We start from the raw sequence: 10,821 nt of genomic DNA, 5'->3' as shown, positions 1-10,821 counted from the left end.
CATGCGCTCTGGTCCGTCAGATGTGGTCATGGTGGAGATCTGGTGGAGGAGATCAGAGGGCGTATGGTGATGGCCCATGCGTGGTACACACTGGATCGATGTCATATATAATTGAAAAATAAAATTGTAGAACCCTGGGGATCGAACCCCAGTCCTGTACGTCACACAATCATCCCCTTTGCCATTCCAGCTACATTAGTTAGTCATAATTAATTTGCTTGGAAGAAATTATATATAAAATAGAAACAAAAAGGACCAAGTCAATGAAACATTCAACGTGGGGCCCTCCTGTTCCCGCATGAGCCAATGAGAAACGAGTTGTGTGGTTGAAAAAGCTGACCAACCAATCATGGCCTTGCACGCATGGAAAGAGAGAGAGGCATGGCTGACTGTCCAATGAGGGAGAGACCAGAAGAGCCACGCGTACGAATCCATTGCCCCAAGAACTGTTCATCGTCATCTTCATCATTTTCCTGCGGATTTACTTTCGCTTTCACCTGCGACTTTTGCTGCGGATCTTATTACGATTTTCTGCAACTTTTAAAAACAACGAAAAAGGATAACAACGATTAAACTAAGTGCCCAGATCTTATAATCAAGATGCCATGAACTGATTAGGGCCTTCGTTTGGGTCCGGGAACGCTCGTAACATGGAAAACGAAAGCTTCATCATCGAAACCCTAACAATGGCATGTATTGATCCATGGCTCGAAGCTTTCATCTAGTACGTCTAAGCTGTTCTAATAGACCACAGGAACTCGTTAGCATGGTTAGTTTTAATCACAACACACTAAATAAATGAAATAAGATTGATACAAAAAGATGCAAAAACAAGTTCATGTATGGTGTGACTCACTGAATTCTGGCCGTGGATAATGATCCTTCCGTACCCTACTATACCTCAGAAGCATGAATGGATGGATGAAGCGGTTTTGGAGTGGCTGCACGAAGAGATTCTTTTTGCCCTAGTTTTTTATGAGTTTTTGAGATTTGAAAACCCTAATTATTGGCTTCTCCTTCCTCTTTTTTTCGTCCTCCCTTGTTTGTTTAGGTTTTGATATATATAGAGAGGAGATTAGGTTAAATATTTGGAGAGAAATTCAATCTTTTTATGATATGGAAATATGCAAATTTTTTGATTGAAAATCAAATCTTAATATTTCTATTTTTGATCAATCTTCTCCAATCACCTTGTCCATGTATTAAATTGAATATTGGATTCACAAAAATAAACCAAAATAAAATCTTTCGTGTCATTACTATTTTATATAATTAATTTATGATTTAAAATGATTAAAAACCATAAAATAATTAATAAAACAATAAAAAATAAAAGTCTCTTGTTTTGGGGCGTGCATGGGCCTAGGATAAAGAATGTATGGAAAGAAAATAGGCCCATTTGGAAATATTTGGAGTTTTGAACCTTTTCTCTTCATACATGCCCTTGAAAATAGGTGAACTTGTGCACCTTGCCATTTCCTCATACTTCAACATTTTTTCAAGCTCTTGGACTTTTTAAAAACCTTAGGGAGTCCTCTAACCAGTGTCTTTGGTCTCATATCAAAATTATTTTCCATGCTCATTTTATGTCCTTTTGAAAAAAGTGTCTTTTTGTTGACTTTTGAAAAGGACCTATAATGTTTTGGTCCATATCTCTCAAATGAAGCATTTTTAGACTTGGCATGTGAGAGACATATTTGTAGAGAATTCAATTTCCTTCAAAATGAGCTTTGGATGGAAAATTTCTGATGTTCCATGTAGGAGTTATGGCTGGTCAAAGTTTAGTTGACTTTCTCCTAATTTAGAAACTTTTTGATTTGTTGATTTTTGATCTTTCCTTGATGAACCATGATCAATTCTTGATCAAATGGTGAATGATACTTCAACATGAAGATCTTGACAAAAAATCAGGAGTTTTGACTTTGCTTTGACCACAGTTAACTTTTAGGTTAACCAGTCTATTATTGATCGTTTGGGCCATTGACTGAGCTATCCTTTGAATTAGGGCTTGAAATTTGGCATAGAGTTTCTTTGAATCATATGAGAGGTTATGAGGTCCACTTGGGTTATCAAAACTTGATTTTTCTCTGAAGAAATCGAAACCCTAGCTTGAGGGTTGTTGTTTAGGAGAGTGTACAGTCAATCAAGTCTTGAGCTTCTGATATTCGAATAAGCTTGAGCATAAAAATATGATGGGCAAATTTTGGGGTATGACAGGAGGCATTATCTTTATGGTTCTAGATTTGAGGTATTTAGTTACCATCAGAGCTTTAAGTATTTGTTTGATCAAAAGGCATTAAATATGAGACAACGAAGGTGGTTAGAACTGTTGAAGGACTATGATTTCAATTTGAATTATCATCCAGGAAAGGATAATGTTATTGTCGATGCTTTGAGTCGCAAGACTTTGCATATGTCGGTAATGATGGTTAAGGAGTTAGAATTAATTGAGCAATTCTGAGATATGAGTTTGGTGTGTGAAGTGACCCCTAAGAGTGTTCGATTGGGTATGTTGAATGTAACGCCCGGAAATTCAATTATTCGCTTAATCTAGACGTTCGGAGTGTTTAGTGAAGTTTTCGTATTTTGAGACGATTTAGTCGGTATTAGTTCGGGATAGCGGATCGATATTTAACCAAAAGTTTTGGTATTTTCAGTATTAGAAATATTATTGGAATAATATTTGAAGTTTTGGGAATTTTCCGAGTAATTGAGATTAGACCGGAAATATGAGACATTGAGTAGTAAGTTGGTATATTAAAATAATCGGATATTATTTTTATGGAATAAAAGTGAATGTGTTATATTTATTATAAGGGTAGAAATAATATTGGGCTTATTTGTGGTGTTATTAAACAATTAAGGGGTGTATTTTATTAGATCCATTTAAATTTACTACTTAGAAGTAGTAGTAGTAACATTTCTTTTAAAAACAAAAACTAGAACAGCCTGAACCGTGAAAAGGAAAAGATGTGGAGGCTAGGGTTTGTGAAGAGGAGAAAGGGGATCCAAAAGTGTTGCTCTAAAGTGTAATTTTTCTCAAAAATTCCATTGAATTTTCTTAGAGCTGCACTCAATCCAAGGTAAGGGTGGGATTCTTTTCTTATAATGGGGCTTATGCAACCTTGTATGTTGGGGATTAAGGATTTAGTTTATTGCATTTGCTTATGTTAATTCTCGCTGGAAATTATGAATTTATAACATGAGTAATAGAATTTTGAGTTGATGTGATGAAATCTATTACTTGTTTGAAATTGCTTTCTGGAAATTAAAAAGAGATTACTGTACGAAACAAACCATGGCATTGAAATCCATTGACGGACAGCCTTGCTGGTGATGAGGGTGTCGTACGGAAACCCTTAGTTTCTATTTTTTTCTTCTTTTCCGTTTCAATGTGGCTACATCACATTTCATTTTGGTGTGCTGTATCTTTTTCCTGGTTTTGTTTCATTTTGTTAATAACATTATTTTAATAATATAAATATATTATAGATTTAGAATAATAGTAATTATGTAATAAGTTTGTTAATTTAGTAAACTGAGGAATAATTAGCAGAATTGTTTAACAAATGCAAAACAGTCTCGTTTGATCGAAATAGACAAATTAAGCGGTATAATTAGTTGTCCGGAATTTGATGAAAATTGACGTGGTAGCTTAGTTTAAGTAGTACATTAACGTGGTGGTGTTCTTTTGTTGAAATTATGATGTTAATCAGTCGATTAATTAATGATTGAATAATGTTCAATAAATTTAAATATAAATACTTGGTTGGTTTCTTGCTAGTGAGTTGCAAAGACATGAGTGAAACAACTACAATTGATAACTTAAAGAGGTGGTTTATGTTTGTCATTATAATTTAATAGTTGATTAATTAAAGTAGTGAATTATGTAATTGAACATTAGATGTTAGAAATATAAATGAAATAGTGAATTGAATTCTTATATTGAGACATTAATGAGTTGATTAAATTAATAGTGAATTAATTTCAATTAGTCTATTTAATTAGAAAATATTTAGACTTAGATTAATTATTCGGTTTGTCGGTAAATAACGGTATCTTGAGAATTTAACCGAACGAATCAAATAACCGGTAAAGAATAGAATTGTATCCGAATTAACCGGTTGAGCTGTGTTTTTAGTGACTTGGGAGTATAAACCGAAAATTCGTAAAAGTTGTGAATATTAAGGATTTAACCGGAAATTAGATAACCGGTAGTGACGCAGGATATACCCGATTAATTAGAGATTATTAGGTGAATAATTCTGGTTAATTGATAATGGATTAGCGAGTTAATTTAAAGACTAACCTATGGAGGATTATAAGACTAATTTGACTTGACTTAATGTGTCTATTTGTTGTAATGATTTTGTTAATATGTGAAGTTATATGTTTGTCGTGATGTGTCGAAACTTGGCGATGTTTGTGATGAATGGTAATACGTGATGTTGTATATATTCGTGATGATAATTTTGTGACTTAGTGAAGATGAAATATTATGGTGACGTGAATTACCTCATATAATGGTAATTAATTGTGATATAGGCTTATGCCTCATGACGATATGTGATGGTGATGAGTATGCTGTGTTGTCTTGTTTGTCGAGTCACATTTCATATGCATACTCTGTGACGGCCTGGATTGGCAAATTAGTGACGAAGGCTTATGCCTTGTGCCTCAGATTCGGGCAATTGGTGACGGGGGCTGAAGCTCCGATTGGTACCACATGCATATACATGAGTCATGTCCCATGTGTCTTATGTGATCATAGTTATGACGTTTTGTGACTATATCGTGATTGTATTCCATGACTTGTTAAATGATGGAAGTATGTGAAGATGTGAATTGATGATTTTATTATTAGTATGATGATATTAATATTTGTGAATGCGATTAACTGAATATGTCTGGTGTGACTTATATGTGATGTTTTGTGTTTAGATGTTTATGTGATGTTTTATGACTAGATGTATGACTTATATGCTATGACGTTTTGGGATTGGAATTGTGATTTATACTTGTGATTCATATATAATTGATGTGAATATGAAGTGTCGTGACTTGTGGTGTGATGAAAAGTACGTGAGATTTGTGAGTTGGTGAAAGTATGAAGTGTATGGCGATATTAATACTTGCGATGTGATAATTATATATGCCTAATTCCTAATATACAAATTATCATGCGCTCACTTATATGATTTGATATCTCACCCTTTTCTCTTGTTCGCCGTTGCCTTTATATTGGTAACGTGCAGGTGTCCGGGTATGAAGATTTAGTTGCCGTTAATTGAGTCGGTTGTCGCTCTGATACGTAGCACTCGGGGGGACGATTTGTAATATTTATGATGTTGTTGTTTATTGTGACTATCCTGGTTTATTAGAATGATATATTAAGTGAAGTTGCTTTATTAATATGATGTTGTTTATGTGATAAAGATGTTACTTGATTCGGAAATTGAGAATCTTGACTCCGCTATTTTATTAATAAAAGAAGTTATTCTGTTTTAGAAAGTGCTATGTATCCGCTAAATGCGATGAAGTGATTTACTGTTGAAGTGAATATGTGACGCCTCATTTGTTTGTCGAGAAATTTTTAAATACTCTGATATTTTCCGCATTATAATTGTCGGGTAGAAATGGGGTGTTACATTAGTGGTATCAGAGCCTGGTTGGTCTGTCCGGCCAATGTTGTCTAATTGTTGTCTATCCCTTGGTACGCGACAATGTGTGAACACTGTCGGTACTTGTTTGTTTTAATTTCAGGAATTGGGTTGATGATAAGTGGGGGAGAAGCCTTGCTTATCGAAGAGGTTTCTGTTGTAAGAGATAGTCTGGTATGCTGTTAACAAGCGACGGTGCAAGCGGTGTTGAGAGTTTTGGATGTTATCTGGATTCGAAGGTGACGTCAAGTTAAGAATGATTTTGAGAAGCAAAATTTAGAGAGTTACGGTGTTCAACACGTTTGAGGACTGTGAAGTTGTCGGTGCGAGTTACCTTTGTGTGAAATGCCGATGTTTGAAAAGTGATAGTGTAATGAAGTTGCAGTGGGCTTTATGTTGGACTCGCATAAGTAACTGTCGGATGTGGTTGATGCTTGGAGTTGTGAATCGCGAGTTCGAGTTGGAAACTCGAGGACACGCGTAGCTGTAAAAAGAATTGCAGTCTCCGTGATATCAAGATTGGAATTTCGATGAAAGAATGCATCTCTCGAGTTATAAGGAGTTATGCTAGAGGTTGTTTGGGATGTGTTTGAGTCGGAGAAAAGTGAGTTTCGGAGTAGGATCTCCGTAAGCAAGTCGCAGAAAATTCAGAATCATTGTGAAACTTTAAAATTTCATAACTTGAGTTCCGGATATCCGATTTTAGCTCCGTTCGAAGCGTTGGAAAGATAATGAGATGAATTGTGAAGTACGAGTATAGAAGTAATTTTGGAGATGGAAAGACGTTTGACGATTGTGTGATGCTAAGTGACTACGAAGCAGATTTTGTAATATGCTTGGACGTTGGTGTCTCATCGACAAGATATAACGAGTAGGAAGTTGTGGGTATTGTAAAAACCCAAGGTGAATCATTGGATTATGACGTGTTAATGGATTTGAGTGAAAATTCAGAGATGACGCTATTACGAAGTAACGACGGTTTATACTCCACTATGGTTGTCGAATACTAAATGACAAATTGGGGAACTGATCACCCTCAATCCATTGTTAATGGTAGATGACAATCGTACTGAATGTTATAGATCTGTCTTTCTATCTTAATAGTAGAGAAAAAGTATTGATGTTACATTGTGAAGGTAGTCGCTCACCAGCTTGTGTATCTTGATAAGAGGAGTGGTTGAGTAAGAGTTTGACGAAATGAACAATTCGGAGTAGTGAGTATTGTACAAGCGAATGTCGCAAGGCAAAGATTTGGAAGTAACAGTGAAACAACGATGTGAAAATGATTATTAAGGAAAGTCCGTGTTGGATTGAAAATTTATGAACACTACAGTTGACGGAGTTTTAACAAGGCATTGGCTTAAAGAAGAATTATCAGAGTTGTGCAGCGGAAGCATTGCATTACACTATTGTTATACAACTTGTAAGAAGTGAGGGACGATATGTCAGAAGACTGTGAAGTGGAGTTATCTTAATGTTTGGATTGATAGACTGTTGGACTAAGTGCGATGAGTCAGGATGCTGAATTGGGTCGTAGATTATTGTGAATCTGGTAAGAATAGTAATGTGTTTTGTGGGATAATTTTTTTGTGACGAAGAAGTAGTGATTGAAGTGTTACCAAGTGTGATTTAGAGATTTGAGAATTGGATACGAGATTTGGTTGCGATGGTGTTGTCAAGTAGATTTTCGAGGACGAAAATATTCTAAGTGGGGGAGAGTTGTAACGCCCGGAAATTCAATTATTCGCTTAATCTAGACGTTCGGAGTGTTTAGTGAAGTTTTCGTATTTTGAGACGATTTAGTCGGTATTAGTTCGGGATAGCGGATCGATATTTAACCAAAAGTTTTGGTATTTTCAGTATTAGAAATATTATTGGAATAATATTTGAAGTTTTGGGAATTTTCCGAGTAATTGAGATTAGACCGGAAATATGAGACATTGAGTAGTAAGTTGGTATATTAAAATAATCGGATATTATTTTTATGGAATAAAAGTGAATGTGTTATATTTATTATAAGGGTAGAAATAATATTGGGCTTATTTGTGGTGTTATTAAACAATTAAGGGGTGTATTTTATTAGATCCATTTAAATTTACTACTTAGAAGTAGTAGTAGTAACATTTCTTTTAAAAACAAAAACTAGAACAGCCTGAACCGTGAAAAGGAAAAGATGTGGAGGCTAGGGTTTGTGAAGAGGAGAAAGGGGATCCAAAAGTGTTGCTCTAAAGTGTAATTTTTCTCAAAAATTCCATTGAATTTTCTTAGAGCTGCACTCAATCCAAGGTAAGGGTGGGATTCTTTTCTTATAATGGGGCTTATGCAACCTTGTATGTTGGGGATTAAGGATTTAGTTTATTGCATTTGCTTATGTTAATTCTCGCTGGAAATTATGAATTTATAACATGAGTAATAGAATTTTGAGTTGATGTGATGAAATCTATTACTTGTTTGAAATTGCTTTCTGGAAATTAAAAAGAGATTACTGTACGAAACAAACCATGGCATTGAAATCCATTGACGGACAGCCTTGCTGGTGATGAGGGTGTCGTACGGAAACCCTTAGTTTCTATTTTTTTCTTCTTTTCCGTTTCAATGTGGCTACATCACATTTCATTTTGGTGTGCTGTATCTTTTTCCTGGTTTTGTTTCATTTTGTTAATAACATTATTTTAATAATATAAATATATTATAGATTTAGAATAATAGTAATTATGTAATAAGTTTGTTAATTTAGTAAACTGAGGAATAATTAGCAGAATTGTTTAACAAATGCAAAACAGTCTCGTTTGATCGAAATAGACAAATTAAGCGGTATAATTAGTTGTCCGGAATTTGATGAAAATTGACGTGGTAGCTTAGTTTAAGTAGTACATTAACGTGGTGGTGTTCTTTTGTTGAAATTATGATGTTAATCAGTCGATTAATTAATGATTGAATAATGTTCAATAAATTTAAATATAAATACTTGGTTGGTTTCTTGCTAGTGAGTTGCAAAGACATGAGTGAAACAACTACAATTGATAACTTAAAGAGGTGGTTTATGTTTGTCATTATAATTTAATAGTTGATTAATTAAAGTAGTGAATTATGTAATTGAACATTAGATGTTAGAAATATAAATGAAATAGTGAATTGAATTCTTATATTGAGACATTAATGAGTTGATTAAATTAATAGTGAATTAATTTCAATTAGTCTATTTAATTAGAAAATATTTAGACTTAGATTAATTATTCGGTTTGTCGGTAAATAACGGTATCTTGAGAATTTAACCGAACGAATCAAATAACCGGTAAAGAATAGAATTGTATCCGAATTAACCGGTTGAGCTGTGTTTTTAGTGACTTGGGAGTATAAACCGAAAATTCGTAAAAGTTGTGAATATTAAGGATTTAACCGGAAATTAGATAACCGGTAGTGACGCAGGATATACCCGATTAATTAGAGATTATTAGGTGAATAATTCTGGTTAATTGATAATGGATTAGCGAGTTAATTTAAAGACTAACCTATGGAGGATTATAAGACTAATTTGACTTGACTTAATGTGTCTATTTGTTGTAATGATTTCGTTAATATGTGAAGTTATATGTTTGTCGTGATGTGTCGAAACTTGGCGATGTTTGTGATGAATGGTAATACGTGATGTTGTATATATTCGTGATGATAATTTTGTGACTTAGTGAAGATGAAATATTATGGTGACGTGAATTACCTCATATAATGGTAATTAATTGTGATATAGGCTTATGCCTCATGACGATATGTGATGGTGATGAGTATGCTGTGTTGTCTTGTTTGTCGAGTCACATTTCATATGCATACTCTGTGACGGCCTGGATTGGCAAATTAGTGACGAAGGCTTATGCCTTGTGCCTCAGATTCGGGCAATTGGTGACGGGGGCTGAAGCTCCGATTGGTACCACATGCATATACATGAGTCATGTCCCATGTGTCTTATGTGATCATAGTTATGACGTTTTGTGACTATATCGTGATTGTATTCCATGACTTGTTAAATGATGGAAGTATGTGAAGATGTGAATTGATGATTTTATTATTAGTATGATGATATTAATATTTGTGAATGCGATTAACTGAATATGTCTGGTGTGACTTATATGTGATGTTTTGTGTTTAGATGTTTATGTGATGTTTTATGACTAGATGTATGACTTATATGCTATGACGTTTTGGGATTGGAATTGTGATTTATACTTGTGATTCATATATAATTGATGTGAATATGAAGTGTCGTGACTTGTGGTGTGATGAAAAGTACGTGAGATTTGTGAGTTGGTGAAAGTATGAAGTGTATGGCGATATTAATACTTGCGATGTGATAATTATATATGCCTAATTCCTAATATACAAATTATCATGCGCTCACTTATATGATTTGATATCTCACCCTTTTCTCTTGTTCGCCGTTGCCTTTATATTGGTAACGTGCAGGTGTCCGGGTATGAAGATTTAGTTGCCGTTAATTGAGTCGGTTGTCGCTCTGATACGTAGCACTCGGGGGGACGATTTGTAATATTTATGATGTTGTTGTTTATTGTGACTATCCTGGTTTATTAGAATGATATATTAAGTGAAGTTGCTTTATTAATATGATGTTGTTTATGTGATAAAGATGTTACTTGATTCGGAAATTGAGAATCTTGACTCCGCTATTTTATTAATAAAAGAAGTTATTCTGTTTTAGAAAGTGCTATGTATCCGCTAAATGCGATGAAGTGATTTACTGTTGAAGTGAATATGTGACGCCTCATTTGTTTGTCGAGAAATTTTTAAATACTCTGATATTTTCCGCATTATAATTGTCGGGTAGAAATGGGGTGTTACATTGAAGATTAACAATGATTTTCTGGATAGTATCAGAGAAGCCCAGAAGTTGAATGTGAGATTAGTTGATTCGATGGTTGGAGTCGACCAAGTTGAAAATGGTGATTTCAAGTTGGATGCACACGGTGTGTTGAGGTTCCGTGATCGGATTTGTATTCCTGATGATATGGATTTGAAAAGAGCTATTCTTGAGGAAGGTCATAAGAGTAATCTGAGTATTCATCCTGGAGCTACAAAGATGTACCAAGATTTGAAGAATTTATTTTGGTGGCCTGGAATGAAGCGTGACATAGCTCAGTTTGTGTATGCA

The 10,821-nt window shown here is 34.4% G+C and overlaps 2 long non-coding RNA genes across 2 annotated transcripts; both read left to right on the top strand.

The window, feature by feature from the left end:
- Positions 1-2,945: 2,945 nt before the first annotated feature.
- LOC131621476 (uncharacterized) lies at positions 2,946-5,511 on the top strand. Its single transcript, XR_009289599.1, has 2 exons — positions 2,946-3,083; positions 5,256-5,511. It is a non-coding gene; the product is annotated as an uncharacterized LOC131621476 (long non-coding RNA).
- A 2,297-nt stretch (positions 5,512-7,808) lies between these two features.
- Positions 7,809-10,374, top strand: LOC131621475 (uncharacterized). Its single transcript, XR_009289598.1, has 2 exons — positions 7,809-7,946; positions 10,119-10,374. It is a non-coding gene; the product is annotated as an uncharacterized LOC131621475 (long non-coding RNA).
- The last annotated feature ends 447 nt before the right edge of the window (positions 10,375-10,821 follow it).

This window comes from Vicia villosa, unplaced genomic scaffold (assembly GCF_029867415.1).
Source record: "Vicia villosa cultivar HV-30 ecotype Madison, WI unplaced genomic scaffold, Vvil1.0 ctg.000006F_1_1_1, whole genome shotgun sequence".
Classification (NCBI taxonomy): Eukaryota; Viridiplantae; Streptophyta; class Magnoliopsida; order Fabales; family Fabaceae; genus Vicia; species Vicia villosa.
The sequence above is the reverse complement of the archived record's forward strand: the minus strand, read 5'-3'. Positions and strand labels throughout refer to the sequence as shown.